Genomic DNA, 19219 nt, shown 5'->3' on the forward strand with positions numbered 1-19219 from the left:
ATTCAGAGGAAAGAGAAAGGCAGGAAACTTCTAGGGAGATCAATTTTTTTCCAGGAAAGTATAGGCAAGTTTAGTCATAAGAACCATCACCTCTCACCCTCTCTATGAAAGAGAGAAAGAGAGAAGAGGAGGAGGAAGCGGGGTAGGGGGAGAAGGGAGCAAGAGCAAGAAGAATTCCAGAGGGGAGAGAAGGGGCCCGAGTATGATGGTGGGAGAAGGAAAGAGAACTGAAAAAAATCTGTCCTTCTGTCCTGTACACAACAAGACATGAACATTTAAACGAAAAAACAAAAACAAAAACAACCCAAACCATTTTGCGCTATAATCTCTCTCTGTTACCCTATGACCTTAGGAAGAGTCTGCTACTCATTTAGTGGAACCCTATGGGGAAAGTGTCTGGAAGGAGCATCGAGCACTTGTGAGGAAGTAGTAGGGATGTGAAGCATCCTGTGGGAGCAGGAAGTCAGAATGAGAAGCGAGCAGGAGAATGTCAGCCGGCGTGCCAGCAGTCCTTGGAAATTTGGGTGCAAATTCTGATTTCACAGAACATGGAAAGGGGCCCTAATCTGTGTTATTTGCATACTAAAAGAAAGGCGGACTCCAACCAGACACCTGGAAAAAAAATACCTGAAAAGTTACTTTGTGTGAGCAATGGAAAATCCAGTGATTCCCTGTTGGAGGATGGAGTTAGAAGAATATGAACATTTGTCTTCTTGATCTTGGAAGGACAATTTTGGAAGTTCTTGGAATAATGGAAGAGATAAGGCTAGAAAACTAGGGCAGGAGACACCATCTCAAATATAGATAAAAGTAACACTGGGATTAATACCAAGGTGACTAAATAATCATTGAGAAGAACTAACATACTGAACAAATAATTCTTAAATTATCTTTTTGTTTAACCCAAAAAGCTAACTGTCCCTCTTTCATAGAAATAATAAATGAAATATTCAAAACGCAACAGCAAAACTTTGTGTCATCCAAAAGCAAGTCAAGGGAGATATATTATAATTATCTATTTGAAAGAATTTTCATGACCTCAGCTCACAAGTATAAAAGATTTGAAAATTTTACATTATAAGGTATATTGTTGAAGGATAATATTTCTCTGACTTTGCTTTTTGAAAAGTTATGATATTTTTGGTGATGATGACGACTTTGGTAGACAACTTTGTATTGGCCCGCCAGCATCTCTTTCTGCTTCAACTAGTCAAAACCTCCTTTTGGGGTAGGACCTCTCTCCCCACTGTGAGCAGTCATGATGAGGCTGTTACTCAAGATATTCTGTCCCACTTAGCCAAAGGATAGGTTTTTAACTTTGCATAAAGGAACACAACATTAAAAAAATACATACGTATTGATATCCAAAAATTGATACCTAGAATATAAAATATATAAACATAAAAACATAAAAATGTATGGAGTTGATTCATCTAGTGGTGGCATGTTGACTAGTCAATTAGTAGTTGTCTTCTTGATACCAAAGGTAAGTCTCTGATAGCTCTTAGGAAATGGAAAAGGGCTTCTTGCCCATTCTAAGGCTGGGTTTTCAGCCATTCCTTTCATTGTGTGACTACTTCATTTACTTTCAGTAACTTTCTTATTTGTTTACATTGCTATGGTAGGCAGAATTCTAAAATGACACCACTCCCCCTCCCCCTATGACCATACCCTATATACTGTATAATCCCCTCCCCTTGGGAACGGGCAGGACTTGTAATTTGCTTCTAACCAACAGAATATGGCAAAGGTGATGGGCTCTCACTCCCATGATCACGTTACCTCATGTGGCAAAGGCAAAGGGATTTTAGAGATGTAACTGAGGTCCTTAACCAACTGATCTAATCATATGAGTGACTGTCTTCATAAGAGAGAGATCTTTCTCCTGGGTTTGAAGAAAAAGCTTTCCTGAATTCTAAAACTGCATGGAAACTGTGAGATAATACTTACGTGTTGTTTTAAACTGGTAAATTATGGGTAATTTGTTACATAATCGAAGACTAATCCAGTTGCCCTTGCTTATTTTTTTTTTCCAAGATTTTACCTGTTTATTTGAGAGCGAGTACGCAAGAGCAGGATGAGGGGCAGAGGGAGAAGCTGACTCCCCATTGAACAGGGAGCCCAAGGAGGGGCTCCATCTTGGGACTCCAGGATCACGACCCAAGCCGGAGGCAGAAACCTACCAACTTCAGACTGATAAAGTGCTGGCTCACTTTAAAAATTCCTTGGTTGAAATCTGTGAAACATATTTTAACCAATAAACAACAAAACTGCTTCTATTTCTCCTGGGGTAAATGTCACAAAACATGCTGTCTTCTATGTACCTGCAGTTTTAGCATGAGTAAAGCAGTCCTTCTCTCATTATGACCAGCTAAACCAGCTTTATCAAACTTTTTTTTTTTTGGTCTCCGGATCTCCTTATACTCCTAAACATTCTTGAGTATCCCAAAGAGCTTGTATGTCGTTATATCCACCAATATTCAGCATATTTGAAAATAAAACTGAGACATTTAAAAAATACTTATCATATAAAACAATGGCAACAACCTATTAAATGCTAACAGAAATAATGTATTTTTTTGAAAAGTGACTATTTTCCATAATGAAAAAAATCTACATTGAGAGGATTGGCACTGTTTTACATTTTTGCAAAACTCTTTAATATGCCTTAGCAACTAGCTTTTCGTATCTGTTTCTGTATCCAATCTGTTGCTATTGTTTTGGTTGGATATATGAAGAAAATCTGGCCTCACACAGATATATAGTTGGAAAAGGGAAGAGTACTTTAAAATCCTTTCCAAATAATTGTGGATTTTTTTTATATTATACTAGAAACTTGGCGAATTGTACTTTCTTAAAAGTTTAGTACAATGGGGAGTCTAAAACCCTGTGAACGTTTCATATTGTTACTTTAAGATCTATTAGTCTGCCTCAATATTTAGATGGATCTTTTACTCATATGCATAATTTTACAACATTATGCATTGGTCACTTGGAAAATAATTCAGAGTTATGCAGATGTTCCAAATGTTGACACATTTCATTACATAATACCAAAAAATCATATTGGTTAATATCATCACCAATCACATCAGAGAAGTTTTTAAGTATTGGGAAGTTGTCAAACTCATAGTGACTAACACAAATCTTCCAAAACTCTAATCTTTATTTGAAGGCTCAAAGTTTGTCATTGTGAAAAATACAGCCAATTATTTACCCAAGTGACAGGTTTACTTAGTTTATTTTGAGGAAATGTCTGCCAAATACCCAAATCTGAATAACCATAGTTTGCCCGTGAGTCATTTTTTTTTTTTTTTTTTTTAATAATGAAACGTTTGGGAGAAGGGCTTTTTTTTTTTTTTTTTAAAGATTGTATTTATTCATTTGACAGACAAATCACAAGTAGGCAGAGAGGAGGAAGCAGGCTCCCTGCTGAGCAGAGAGCCCCATGCGGGGCCCGATCCCAGGACCCTGGAATCATGACCTGAGCTAGAGGCAGAGGCTTTAACCCACTGAGCCACCCAGGTGCCCCCCGTGAGTCATTCTTGCAGCTAAATGGTGTTCTGTGAAACGGTCAGTTGGTTCAGCTCTCAACCCCGTCACACAGGTGCTTTTCTTTTCTTTTCTTTTTAAGATTCTTATTTATTTATTTGACAGAGATCACAAGTAGGCAGAGAGGCAGGCAGAGAGGGAGGAAGGGAAGCAGGCTCCCCGCTGAGTGGAGAGCCCAATGTGGGGCTCGATCCCAAGACCCTGAGATCATGACCTGAGCCAAAGGCAGAGGCTTTAACCCACTGAGCCACCCAGGCACCCCCAAGTGCTTTTCTTTGAGACAACCAGCCTTTGGGATGAAGCAGAAGTTCTTTATATGTACTTTTCATGTCATCACATGAAATACTAAAGACATGTAAGCAAGGGTTGAAATATAACTATTTTAACTGCTTCTTCAAGGACATTCTTAAATGAAACTGGTGATTTTTTTAAGCTGTGAGAGCCTGATAATCAAGAATACAATGACTATTAGTACAAGTTGGGGTCACTGACTTGATTCATGCTTGTTTTACCCCTCATCACTTTTGCACCATTAGTGCAAATGTCAACACAGTAAAAAGGGCAGATAACATCTTAATATTTTTATGAAAGTAAGTTTGATCCTGTGGATTCCTGAAAGTATCCTGGAGACACAGAGATCTGCAGACCACACTTTTTTTTTTTTTTTTTTTTTTTAAAGTAGGCTCTATGGTTAGCATGAAGCCCAGTGTGGGGATTGAACTCTTGATGCTGAGACCACGACCTGAGCCAAGATCAAGGGTCAGATATTTAACTGACTGAGCCACCCAGGTGTCCCACTGTAGACTACACTTTGAGAACCACTGATCTAAACTATTATGTGAGGCCCTACTCCAACCATTTTTGCACTTAGCTCAAGGTGGGTTTAATAATACTTTTCAATTTGGGTTTAGAACTCTTTAGGTATTTTCAAGTGGAAAAGAATTACTGGTAATATTCATGAGCACAGAAGTCCTTACCTTTAACTTATTACACAAATGTATTAAAACAAGGCAGGGAAAAGAACTTCTTTATATTTCAGATTGGACTAGTAATTAGCAAGGGTCAGAAATACATTCTTATCATGATCAACCTAACTAGCTTTAACTAAAATGTATCAGCAGTTTAACGTGGTTGATATTTTGTTGCCCTGGTTCTCCTGTTTCAAAGGTGTGGACATTTTGAATTTCTTGTTCCCCAAACCAGAAAGGAAGGCACAAAGTTACCAAAGGATCCAGCTGTTCCTTTTTTCTTAGCTGTGTCCTGAGTCCCTCTCTGTTCAGAGTATAATTCAGCATGTCAAAAGGTTACAGAAAATTCTTTCTGAATGTTAAAGTTTTAATAAAAAAGCACCTCTGGTCTACCAGCCGTGTGTCCCAATAGATCGACTGAATTCAAAAAAGAAGATTTCCTGTTTTGAAGTTCAACCTAGAATTCACTGGAATTATTGGAAAAGCAACATGGTATTGACTAGCAGCCCTTTATTTCTTAACAAAAATATAACTCTGTCTCATTTGCTCCCATCACATACCACATTCCCCCCCCCCCCCCCAGGGCAGGATATAGTACCTTCTATCAATGATGCTTTGTGCATTGTAGATGCCCAGGAACGCCTGGTACATGGGCCAGGGCGCATTCAGAAAAGGTAATGTGTGGTGACAGATTCTGGTATGGCTTCCAGGTTTATTCTAAGAGAAGAAAAGCCCAACCACTAGTAGATGTATATTGACTACAGATTTACCAGACCCGGACTCCACAGTTTACCTCTTATTTGACCACACACTTCAAGACTTCTTACAGGAAGCGGCTCAGCAATAGTCAATTTCCCGATGAATGACTTGTGGAAAAGTACAGAGAGAGGCACAAAGGTACATTTCCACAACACACAAAGCTCCTAAACTTGCATTCCCAGCATGTACTACAGGGAAAATATGATGAGATTTTTGAACTTGCACTGAAAAAATTCCAAACACTGCTTATTCTGTCATCCTGACTCAGAATCTTTATTTTCATCCTAGTCTATTAATCTTACCCAGCTTCTTTATGATCATATTTCCTACTGCCTAAATACTATAAAGCATGGATGGAGAGAGGCCCCCAAAAGAGAAGAGAGAAATGCAAATGCAATGCAAACCAAGTTCACAAATTAACTTTTGACAGGAAGAGAGACATTGATTAATTCGGTGCAAATAGTGATAAACACATGCAGGTACATGGCTGGCAAGGGGTGAAAAGAAGGAAGATGATGAACTGTGCAGTTTCTCCTTGAGAGGATAAACTGACAGAGTTCCTATCTTGAGGCTTCTATTTTCCTTGGAAAGGGGAAAAGAAGTCAGGTGCTGAGAACAGCATGGGAAATTACAGGGTGGAGGGCTTGAGGGGGACAGTGAAGGAGTGAAGGAGCTATTGTAAATGCTGTAAGAGGAAGATGATGAGGGCAGGCAGAAGGACTGCTGAGCAAGACTGAGGGCCTGGTCAAAACTGGAGACAGTAACATCAGTCCACACGCATGTGCAATTTTTTGCAGCTGAGCTTGGTGGTACATGAATTGGTGCAATGAGGCTGGATGTGGGAGTCTTTCCAGGATTTGGATTCTGGAGGAGAAGTATGGAAGGTAGCTAGAAAACTGAGTGTTTGATTAAGAAAATAGTTTAGGAGAATGATTAAACATTATATAGTCTAGGCCAGTTTTAGGAGTGAAAATAAAGCTATGGTGGGGCTAGGACTGATCAACTGGGAGAAAATGGAGGGGAGATGGTCAAGGGGGATGGTCAAGGGAAAATGGAGGTCAAGGATAGGTATAGTGAAGATAGCACTGAAGGCTTCATCTTTTCAGGGACAGATCGTTTTTGCAGAGAGTTGCCAGAATTCAGGATTCCAGAGTTGAAGCAGCTGTGGGTGACAAGGTCCATGCTGTGGCCATGGGAATAAATGTCCCTGAGGAGTTAACCTGAAGAACATTGGAAATGAATAGGCCAAGGACATTGGAGGGGGATGGGTATAATTTTTGGGTCATCCACATTGACGTATCAGTATCTGGAGTGAGGAGGGAGACGGGGACTCAGATGCCAAAGCTATGAAAGAGTATGGAGGAATAACCATGATGTTGACAGATGGCAGAGATACTAGGTAGAATACTCATCAGATGGTATGGCCTACAGAAAAGACGTCTGAAGAGACAGTGCTTAGGCCATAAGAGGATGCTGAACACTCTCCTGATCTTAGGAAGGAGAGAATGAACTACTTGAGATTGTCCCTAAAGGATATTCAAATTACACTTCAAGTAAGGAAGTAAAAGATGTAGAGATGATGAAAAGAGTACGAGGGAATGATGTAGTAGGAAGAAAAAAACCAAGAGAAGGAAAGAAAGCACAAAGGAATGTGCCTATGAGAATGTGGAGGAGGACAGATGACTAGGGAGGTTTGGAATTTGGATATTGGCCAGGGTGGGAAGGATGAGACCAGCCTGAAACTGGTTCAGGGTCAGTGCAGAAGTCTGGAGTGCTGGAAGCTTGAGGACATGCACAGGCTGAGTCCTTTGCTCTAGTTTTGGAGGAGAAAGTTCAGGAGACACTGTCTTTAAGGAAATCTTAGCCTAGAACTACAAATGATTAATTCATTCCTGGGGTTCTCCCTTTGTTCTGGAAACAAAGACACTCCTTAATGAGTTTCACACTAAGTGATTACAGATGCCAGGATATCTACACTTCAGGGAAGATTCGGATTTTTTATGAGAATATGATGGAAAAAAATTGGACTAATCACTCCAAAAATAATCAATTGTATAGCAAGTTTCTCAAATAGGGTTTTTGGGAGTACCTGACTTAAAAATAATAACTTGTTCAACATTCAAACCTTTAAAGTAAATGATGGCCTAAAAGAGGAGGTACCATTTTTCAGAAGAGAAAACGGAGACATTGCTTGAATATTTTATAGTAAAAAACCTGGTGATTTTTTTGTTTCATTTGGAAACAAAACAATCTATATCAAAGGTCGGACTATTAGGATATTTCGCTGAGGAAAAGGTAGATTACGTTAGTAAAGGTAATAAGGCTTAAAAAACCCACTCTTTACCTTTACTAACCTAATCTACCTTATGACCCTGCAATTGCACTGCTGGGTATTTACCCCAAAGATACAGATAAAGTGAAAAGAAGGGCCATCTGTACCCCAGTGTTCATAGCAGCAATGGCCACAGTTGCCAAACTGTAGAAAGAGCCAAGATGCCCTTCAACAGATGAATGGATAAAGAAGATATGGTCCATATATACAAAGGAGAATTATGCCTCCATCGGAAAGGATGAATACCCAACTTTTGTATCAACATGGATGGGACTAGAGGAGATTATGCTGAGTGAACTAAGTCAAGCAGAGAGAGTCAATTATCATATGGTTTCACTTACTTGTGGAGCATAAGAAAACACAGAGGACATGGGGAGATGGAGAAAAGTGAGTTGGGGGAAATCGGAGGGGGAGACAAACCACGAGAGACTGTGGACTCTGAGAAACACACTGAGGGTTTTGGAGGGTAAGGGAGTGTGGGTATGGGTGAGCCTGGTGGTGGGTACTAAGGAGGGCACATATTGCATGGAGCACTGGGTGTGATGCATAAACAATGAATCTTGGAACACTGAAAAAAACAAAACATAATTTAAATTTAAAAAAACCCCACTCTTTGAAAAAAACAAAATGGAAGTCAATTATATTGGCCTTAGCAAAGTACCAGTGCAATATATACAGTTTGTGGCTGTTATTCTGTCCTGCTGTTAAGTCTGGAATGGGGCAGGTATTAATTGTCCTGGAAAACAAAATGCAATGTAAAAATTCTTAGGAAAAACATGTTTTTTCCCTGCAGTCAAAACAATGTTGCTTTTTAGATATTTCCTTGGCTGACACTATAGTTTCTTATTTCATAACATTCTTGAAAAATTGATGGCTTAAAGAAGTAATCTGTCCCGACGTAATCACTTAGAGACGGTCAATCGTAATATCCCCATATAAAAGGCAAATGGCAAGAAGGATGATGTGGAAAGCCTTGAGGCAAATTCTGTAAATGCACAGAGTATCTGCTCAATAGAGAGGCAAACTGTGAAAGAAACGGAACCTGCTTCTTAAGCGTAATTAAAAATTGCCCCTTCATTGTTCATTAACCCTAAGAAAGATAAAAGGGGAAAATTCATGTCAGCTGTCAGGAGTTAAATAGATAATACGAAACCACTTTATCAGGGATAATGGATGAGCCATATCTGATTATATTGACAGTTGTTTTATATAGCTTCATTGTGATGTTTCTATTTTCTTTAAATTCCCCTCTCAAAGTTTCCTAATAGGTTCTTTTAAATATTGCCAATCAAAATGCCTTGAACAACAGGTGTCCATGGCTCTTAGCCACCAAGGAGCCAAATCTGTTGACAAACACCATTAGTCAGAAATCTAACAATTACAGCACAGAGGGTGCCCTGCAGAGATCAGGGTACCCTCTGTACTCTAAGGGAATCTCCCATTCTTTACTAGGACAGAAAAAGTTACCTCCTTTTAAAGAAGAAAAGTGGCATTTGCTTTGAATTTTATGTTTGAATCATATTTTTTCAAGCTCTAAGTAAGACAAAAACATTAATCGTGTTCTATGTTCTTTCAAATATACTGCCTCACCAGGCTGTTGTATGGTGCTTCCCCAGGGTATCTCCATCCTTGCCCCAATTTAGTTCTAAAAGAATGTAGTAGTCTCCAACATCATTACTCAAAATATCTGGTCAGTGGGATTTAGAGGCTCCACACACTAACTCCAGGCCAGGATGAGACTAGAACTAAAACGATTTCAAGGTGGAATGAAAAACAATGTGAAAACTGGATATATACCCAAACCCTTTGAGAAGAGGGGCAGAAGATACAGGCCTACTCTACAATACTACACTGAAATGATTTGGGATGCAATAGAATTTTATTTTATTATTTTTTTAAAAAGTTTATTTATTTATTTATTTATTTATTTATTTATTTAACAGACAGAGATGACAAGTAGGCAGAGAGGCAGGCAGAAAGAGAGGAGGAAGCAGGTTCCCCACCGAGCAGAGAGCCCAATGCGGGGTTCAATCCCATGACCCTGAGATCATGACCTGAGCCGAAGGCAGAGGCTTTAACCCACTGAACCACCCAGGCGGCCCTCGAATTTTATTATAAAAGAAACTCACCATCATAACTAGGTTTGTGTTTTCAAAATAGTTTGGAAAAGGGACTTAGGGTTCAAGCTTCTCCAGAGGAGAATTTACATATGAACTTTTCCTAATTAACTCCTTACAGTTACTTTAGTGACAAAGATCTTGCTCCGGTATTTCGTGAGCCTTCACTATTAGAAATGAAAAGAGCAAGTGTTTAAAACTCAAGGCAATTTTCAGATCGTGTGCTATTAAATTGGTAGAGGAAGCAAGTATAGAGGCTTGACTATGGGTTTGGGGAACAAGACCTCTAATTTTCCTTTCTCTCAATTTCTTTGCTCTGAGTCAACTTAACTCATGGAGGAAACGAAGTAGTAAAACCAGAATGATATCTGACTTCTGTTAAAATAATTAAACAAGAGGCCATGAGACCGAGGTGGCTTTAATGCCTTCCTATCCTACACAAGCACACAAAACCTAAGCCTATAATGCCTCAAAGTTAAGAAATTGAAACCTAAGGACAACTAATCACAAAAGATCAACTCGGCTTTTCCATATAATGCAACCATATAAGCTAGAGCTAATCAAATGATTTCCTGGTTTTGGTTCTGGTTTAGCACTGCCCAATTCTAACTGATTTTTGCTCAGATAAACTCTTAACATATTTAATATGCTTCCGTTCATCTCTTAACACTTCACAGGGCAAATAGTGTCCAACAAAATAAATAAAATGATCACTAATATTTATGCAGCACTTACCATGGTACAGACAAATATCCCATGGGTCATATAATTATTTTCTCATACAATCCTTGCAATAAGTCCAGGAGGTAACAAATGACAACTCTCAGCCCAGAAACTTAAGGAACTTGTGCAAGTTGACACAGTTGTGTCTGACTGTTGAAGGAGGAGGAGTGGGAATCTGAACCCGGAACCCTGTCTCCAGAGCCTGTTTCCTTCTACAGGAAGCCAGTAAGATGACCTTGGCTCAGTCTTATCTAGGGTAGAGAGCATGCACCTTCTCTTCCACGTGGTATTTAGTTTGGAAATCAGGCAAGTTGCAATCATTTTTGGCGCCGAAATAAGGGGAGGCCTGAGGTGCTCAAAGGTGTACTAATTGACAATGTTGAGCAAAACTGGTCCAGGGAGAATATCATTGCCGTCATTGGCTGCTTAATTCCAAATTTCCACATCAACATTTGTCCAACATTCCACATCAACAATGGTCTTATTGGGCTTTAACCCACTGAGTCACCCAGGAGCCCCAACAATGGTCTTATTGGGTAGCCAGAAAGGTCTGTGACCTACGTGAGTTCTGATCCTTCTGTGAGACATCCTCCCCTCCCCCACTAGCATTATTATTCTAGAGCACTCCAAAAGCCCCTTCATCTAATTTTCCCACCAGGAAAATTAAATGCTAATTGTTTAGAGCATGATGTATCTAGAGGTATCCTATAACTGTAAACTTTGATCCATAATAACAATAACATCAGTAGCTACGACACTTCATATCAAGCCTTCTGCTAAGGGCCTCACAAGTAGTATCTTATTTAACCCCATGATAATTCTGTGAGGCAGACATGATTATTACGGATGAGAGAGCTGAGGCTCAAAAAAGGTACGTAAGTTGCCTGAGAGATTTTACTTATAAAGTTAACTAATTACTTGTTAATTCACATTATTTTTATATCCCTTTGCTCAAAAAAGAATACAAAGCAATTCACTCACTTGCTGACCCTTTTGTTAATTTATATAACCACACGTCTTTCATACAAGGGCATTAATTCCACTTTGCAATTTCAATATACTATTAACAACTTTTAAAAACACTGTTTCAGTCTAATAAATCACTACTTTGGGATATATATGATTTGACTATGTTCTATGGAGAAGCCAGCTGAAGCAAAAAAGGAGATGAAGTGTTTATAGAATGAAGGTCCCATTCCAATTCAATCCAATTCCAATCTCATACCTAATGAGAATAGAACAGGCAGCCTTCTGCACTTTGAGGTTGATTATTTAAGCCCCCCCCCCCCACCCCCACATCTATTGTTAGGCATGAGCTGGAATGAATAACCTCTGCTCTGAGTATGAAAATTAAATTCTGTTTTTTAATTGACTTTTCCAGGCAAATTTAATAAAATGATCAAATACAATTGAACTATCGAATTCTTCCCCCAGAGCTCTCAAGTTCCTTTCTGCTATAATCCATGTTTGAATCCCATATGAAAACCCTTAGCCTTTAAATCTGCACCAGATGTGCCAGAGTGACACTTGGTCATGCACATACTCAGGGCAGAACTGAGTTTTGGAGACAGGGAACAACTGTCTCCATCCCTTCCCCACGCACCCACCCCCACCCCCAGCCCCACAGAAAGGTCAGCCGTTCATGTCATGGAGTTGCAGTAAAAAAACACTTTTTCTTCATCCAAACATCTAAGTAACTTGCAACAATCATTTGGCTTGTACCTCATGGCCCAAAGTAAACCAAGAAATCATTTTTAACCAACATAGAACATTGCAGACTCATTGATTCTACTTCACAGGAAATTAGTCATCGATTTCTTAGGATAAATGAGCTCTGGTGAGCTACAGGGGAAACCAAGCCAAAGTGAAAATGAGGTCTCTCACTCCAACACTCATTTAGCTTGTCACTCCTACTATTAGCTTTAGCAACATCTGGGACTTCATTCATTGCTTATTTTTCTCTTACCTTCTCGTCCTATTTCTCTCACTTCTGATTTCCCCAGGACCAGAAGAAGATATGAATAAGAGCCGAGCAGGAAATATGGCTGGAAAATTTAAACCAGGTCTGAAGAGCTATGGAAGGGGCTCCCAGAGCATCTCACGACCAGCAGCCTTTCATGCAAGGAGCTCTAGGAGTTCAGGAAGAAAGGCTCACTGCACTATTATATCCTTGTGCCTGAGGCCCAGCTCACCACAAGCTGGTATTGGAAGGTTCTGTGGGCTGGGCTTCCACGCACACCTGCAACCGCCTGTGTGTTGTGAAATGCAGATGATGCCTTCTGTCCTAAAATGTTGCCACCATAGGCCTTGTGAGCCAGAGTTTGAGAAACCTAACCTGGTAATCTCTTTGAAAAATCAGAAACTGAACATCATCTTGTAATTCATTTAATCACCTATTCATCTGAAAAAAAAAAAAAAAAGACTATTATGACTTCTTACGTATTAAGCACTGTGATAGGTGGTAGAAGCAGAGGGCACTGATATGAAGAAGGCTACAAAAGCTATGGACTTCTATAAATACATGTCCATTCACTTCCCCCTCACCCATCTCCCAGTTCTACGAGTTTGCTTGGGGATATGGAGAGAAAGGGGTTTTATAGAGGCAGGAATGCACAGTGGTTCAGAGCAGCATCTCAAGGTCATGAAGTTTCAGTTCCAATCACAACCCTCACATATTTCAATTAAGTAACTTTGGACCAGTTTTGTAACTGCTATGTGCTTCAGTTTCCCTGTCTATAATCCTGGGATGATAATAATAACAGTACTTCCCTCAGAAGGTTATAGCAAGGTTTAAAAGAATTAATTTACAGAGATGATTCAGGAGAGAGCCTGGAAAATAGCACAATGTAATTATTACAATACTCCCATCATCCTCCCCGGTTGATCAGATTTCCTACATTTCATTTGGAACAAATTGTCAGTGTGTGTACAGTTCTTTTTCTTTCTTTTTTTAAAAGACTTTATTTCTTTGAGAGAGAAAGAGAGAAGGGTCAGGGGGAGAAGGAGAAGTAGATTCCCCACTGAGCAGGGAGCCCAATGCAGGACTCAATTCCAGGACCCTGAGACTGTGACCTGAGCTGAAGGCAGACGCTTAACTGACTGAGCCACCCAGGCGCCCCACAGGGCATACAGTTCTACTAAGGGATTTTGTTCTGATGAGGACAGTTGGTGTCACTCTAAACTAGCATTATGAATGTATGTGTACAGTTCTTTTTCTTTCTTTCTTTTTTTTTTAAAGACTTTATTTCTTTGAGAGAGAAAGAGAGAAGGGTCAGGGGGAGAAGGAGAAGTAGATTCCCCACTGAGCAGGGAGCCCAATGCAGGACTCAATTCCAGGACCCTGAGACTGTGACCTGAGCTGAAGGCAGACGCTTAACTGACTGAGTCACCCAGGCGCCCCACAGTGCATACAGTTCTACTAAGAGATTTTGTTCTGATGAGGACAGTTGGTGTCACTCTAAACTAGCATTATGAATGTATGTGTACAGTTCTTTTTCTTTCTTTCTTTTTTTTTTAAAGACTTTATTTCTTTGAGAGAGAAAGAGAGAAGGGTCAGGGGGAGAAGGAGAAGTAAATTCCCCACTGAGCAGGGAGCCCAATGCAGGACTCAATTCCAGGACCCTGAGACTGTGACCTGAGCTGAAGGCAGACGCTTAACTGACTGAGTCACCCAGGCGCCCCACAGTGCATACAGTTCTACTAAGAGATTTTGTTCTGATGAGGACAGTTGGTGTCACTCTAAACTAGCATTATGAATGTATGTGTACAGTTCTTTTTCTTTCTTTCTTTTTTTTTTAAAGACTTTATTTCTTTGAGAGAGAAAGAGAGAAGGGTCAGGGGGAGAAGGAGAAGTAGATTCCCCACTGAGCAGGGAGCCCAATGCAGGACTCAATTCCAGGACCCTGAGACTGTGACCTGAGCTGAAGGCAGACGCTTAACTGACTGAGTCACCCAGGTGCCCCACAGTGCATACAGTTCTACTAAAAGATTTTGTTCTGATGAGGACAGTTGGTGTCACTCTAAACTAGCATTATGAATGTATGTGTACAGTTCTTTTTCTTTCTTTCTTTTTTTTTTTTAAAGACTTTATTTATTTGAGAGAGAGAGAAGGGTCAGGGGGAGAAGGAGAAGCAGACTTCCCACTGAGCAGCATGATGAATGATGACAGCACTTATTTTCAAGAGCGACTACAGTACCTCTAGCATTCTAAATTAGGCCTTATTAGTGGGTAAATCTAAACTCAGATATGTTATGGTGACAAAGAATCCCTACTTAACCAAACTTTAGTCAGACTCCTCTGAGCCTTCTTCTCGACCAGGTCTTGATCTTGACGTGCTGAACCCCGTTTTAGCAGAAAATCCTGCCAGGCCAGTTTATTGAGAATCCTCCCCACTCTTGATCCAATCAAACTCTTCTTCCTCCACCTCTGATTTACAACCAAGTTTGATTTCTAATCCACCCCCACTTACTATCTAAATAAGTTCCTCATTAAGTTGCCATCCTCTCCCTCCTGCTGTCTACCAGCTAGAAATCCCCACTCACTCCTATTTATGTGCGGAGTTGAGTTCAATATCCCTCCCCGATGGCAACAGTCTTGGGTCCTATCCCAATAGTCTTGCATAAAGTCTTCCTTACCATTTTCCAGAAGTGCCAGGATAATTTCTCTTTAAAAATGGAAATAAGGAAATATGACTATTATTGAAATATGATTCAATCTCTACCCTACATACACCAATGGGAAAAATATTAAATAGACTGGAAGAGTTTGTGATGCTTGGAGATAAGACTGCCTTATGACAATAGCATGATGAAGGTGAAGAGGGGCAGATTATGAAAACAAGCATAGATAACTTAGATTACTTCCCAGGAATCAACTGCAGATGTTTTTCCCATCTAAAATAAAAGATAATTACTTGTGTTAACCCACAAACTGGTTTTCTGATACTGCTGGTAATAAGTTATAACATTTTTAGACACATAGCAGCATGCCTGATGGCAGGATTAAATAGGGGAAAAAACTGGCTGCAAGTTAGATCATTCATCAAGAAATAAAATGTCAAAAATAATTTGATACTTTAGAAAGAAAAAAATAAATTTAACAGATGGAGTATTTAAAATGATTAAGTTTGAACTCAAGTTGAATATATTCTGAAGAGAGGAAGGAACTGAAAAGTAGTTATGATAGTTGTGTTTTTCTATGTGAAAACAGTTTTCAAAATATATTAGTCTTCAGAAATTTTATATTGGAGATGAGAAAGAGGTGAGAGGAAATATTGATGAGCAGAGAAAATAATGCATACTTACAGTAGTCAGCATAAATGATTTTTTACTTTCTTAGAGGTAAACCACAATTTTCCTGAAGTACTTATAAATAGTAAAAAGTTTGATTTTAAGTTCAAATTTTAGATTTCTCCATCTTATCAAAGTCATCTATTAGATGAATAAAGAAACAAAACAACTCATTTATGAAACTAAATTCTACCTCCCTTTAGAATTACTGCAAATTAACAATCTTTCCCTGATACTCAAAAAAATATACCCATAGGATTCCTATTGCTGTCACTTCATGGGAAGAAACCAGTCTAAACCTCCCCCTATATTCCCAGAAAAAGGTTTGATACTGTGATTTGTCTAATCTGTATCTGACATTCATTAGCAAGAAAAAGCTAATAGAGAAGGGGCTGCATGGAGAAAGTGAGTGAGGTCTTTCAGGAAAAACTGCCAAGGCCAGAGTCCATTAAGAATTCACCTTGATGTGGTCCATATATACAATGGAATATTCCTCAGCCGTCACAAAGGATGAGTACCCACCATTTGCATCGACATGGATGGAAATGGAGGGAATTAGGCTAAGTGAAATAAGTTAATCAGAGAAAGACGATCATCATACAGTTTCACTCACATGTGGAACATAAGGAATAGCGTGTAGGACCATAGGGGAAGGGAGGGAAAGCTGAATGGGGAGAAATCAGAGACAGAGATGAACCATGAGAGACTATGGACTCCAGAATACAAACTGAGGGTTTCAGAGGGGAGGGAGTGGGGGTGTGCAGTAGCCAGGTGATGGGTATTGAGGAGGGCACATGTTGTGATGAGCACTGGGTATTATACGCAACTAATGAATCATTGAACACTACACCAAAAACTAATAATGTATCATACAGTGACTAACTGAACATAATAATAATAATAAAAACAAAGAATTCACCTTGAATGTCAACAAAAAGCTCAGGTTCTAGCCCTGCTCTGTTTCTCATTAACACTGTAACTTACTGAGCTCAGTTTGCTCACGTGTAATGTGTACAGATGGTGATTTCTAAGTACCCCACTAGCTCTAAAACTCTTGATTTATAATGAGTAAGCACCATAGTGAGAGATTTGGTCCTAAACATTTCAGACTTCTAGGTTTCTAAATCTAGCTTGAATGCTTCTTTTATTCATTCAATTTTTCAATCCCCCCAAAAGAAAAAAAAAAGTTGTCTGCATCTGAATTATAAAAAACGCTAAGGCTTTTCGAGAAAGGGAAACAAATGATGCCATTACATTCATCCCCAAAGTACTTTGAAAATGAGAGAGATGATATATGCACTATAAATATAATCATTTGCAAAATTACTTATATTATGCAAATCATTTTAAGGACTTACATTGATCTAAATTTTAATTGTTCTTCCTTTTTGTTTTCTTTCTACTCAGTTTCAATGTAATATTATAAATTATTTTCAAGAAAAGATTTTCTCATATCCATGGTGTGAGGTAATTTATTGAACATGTAGGTACTGTTCTAGGTGCTGAAGCATGCAGCGAACTACGAAAACCCTGTTCTCATGAAGCATACCTTCCATCAGAATTGTCCTGTTTAATAGTATTAGTTCATGATTGGAGAAAAGTATGAAGAAGAAAATAAATACCACCTATGTTAGAATGTTTGAGGTCCCGTTTTTTTCAAGCATTTTTTTCCAAGAAAGACTGCAGCAATTTGCAGTCCCAATTACCATGTAGTTTTTATGTCACAAACACTTATTTAGAGTTTATTATGGGCCAGGTCCTGTTCCAAGCAATTTTATAATATTAAGCCATGTAATTCTCATAGAAGCCCTAGGTAATAATAGTACCTACCTCAGATACAGGATTTTAAGTTGGTAGATTCTTATTTTCAACATTTTAAAGATATCATTCCATTATCTTCTGACTTCTATTGTTGCAGAAAAGTCAGTCCTTGTTCTTACTGTGGTTTTCCTGAATGTAACTTCCCCCCACCCCACCCTTCCAGCTACTTTTAAGATTTTTCTCTTTATCTTTGTTTTATAGCATTTTCTAGGTGTCTAATTTTTTTTAAATTGAGTTCCTTCTTGGTGATCTGGCAACAAGTGAGGGCTGGACACAAATTTGGGGTCATGTGCATATGGAACAGAGTATAAATAGATAACTTTATCAAGTGACGGCAAAAGACGAAACAAGAGAAGATATAGCATCCTGAGTAACCCTAAGTATAAAGATGAAAAATGGGTCAGAGAAAGAGCAGCGACAGGAGTAAAATAGAAACCAAGAGTAGAGGTCACAATCATGAAGAGGACCTATCAAGGATAGTAGTGAGCAGTGCTAAACAGAATAGGCAGGTCAGCAAGAATAAAGACTGGAAATGGGTCACCAGATACAGCAATTTTTTTTTTTTCTCAAGAGAACACATTTGTTTTGTTTTTAGGGCAGAGGTAGAAGTAGAAGCCAGATTTTTAAGTATTTGCCTTATATTGTTTCAGGTTCAGATTCATATATTTTTATTATATCTTGAATGTATATTTAAGAAAGAATAAAATTTTTCTAAACATACTTTGGGAATTTCTAGCTACCATTTTTAAAAAGTGGTTAGCCAAATGTTACTACTACAAACAGAGGACACGTCAACCACAAATATGGATATATTTTCTATTCAGGTCAAGTCTTGTTGATAGGTCCTCAGAGTTCTGGTACAGCCAGGGCACCCTCCCAACAAAGAGAAGGATGGTTTGGGAAGGAAATATAAAAAACATTTCCTTATTGGTCAGTAAATTATATCCTTGACTTTTTCTCTCCCTTCCTGGTGTCCTCTTGTTTTCATTATCGTCCCTCCAAGGCTCCCCCCAATATCACTTAGGTTTTTTATCCTTAAGGCTGGTGTCATGCTCTCTAATTTTCTATTTCCTCTAATAGACTTTTGTCCTCGTTCATCATTGAATTGCTTCTAGTAGGGGGAAAAACTGAAAATAAATACCTGGCAATAGGAAAATCAAGAAGTTAGCTTAGCCATGTAATGAAATACTATGAGGTTCTTTTTAGACATACTTAATAATATGGAAAAAAGTTAATATACTAAGGGAAAAATATGTCTGATCGGCATTCTGGTTCATAAAATAAGGATATACTTGCAGAAATAATAGAATATTTGCAGCTGGATTTACCTGAAAATAACAAATGACCATGAGCAAAATGTTAAGTAGTTTGGGCTAGGGAGTCCCACATTATTCCAAAATAGACAATGATTTAAACAATATGCTGTAGTACTGGGCTACCAAAGAGCTGTATATGAGTCACTCTTCATTTCTATGTTCTTTAAGTGATTTATAGAGAATGTCATATTTCACTGCAAAGTTTGACTTCTCTATTAGATTAAAAAAAAAAAAAATCACACAGGCATCTTTCCTTAGTTTAGTAGCTCTTCCGACAAAGACAAAATGGGAGCCCATTGAGTTGATGTTCATTACCATTTATGGGCTGTACTCTTAGTTGAT

General features: G+C 38.8%; 1 protein-coding gene across 2 annotated transcripts in view; it reads right to left on the reverse strand.

Moving 5' to 3' along the window:
• The window catches only part of FAR2 (fatty acyl-CoA reductase 2), a 135225-nt gene that overhangs the window by 65007 nt on the left and 50999 nt on the right, over positions 1-19219 (reverse strand). The window contains exon 1 of one of the 2 annotated variants that reach the window (XM_080810789.1): positions 12418-12590. The exons of the other annotated variant lie outside the window; for it this stretch is intronic. The gene's annotated coding sequence lies outside the window, so the exon portion shown is untranslated. Of the gene's footprint in view, positions 1-12417; positions 12591-19219 lie in introns of those variants that run through there. 2 annotated transcript variants of the gene reach the window in all.

Source organism: Martes martes (assembly GCF_963455335.1).
Source record: "Martes martes genome assembly, chromosome: 8".
Taxonomy (NCBI): Eukaryota; Metazoa; Chordata; class Mammalia; order Carnivora; family Mustelidae; genus Martes; species Martes martes.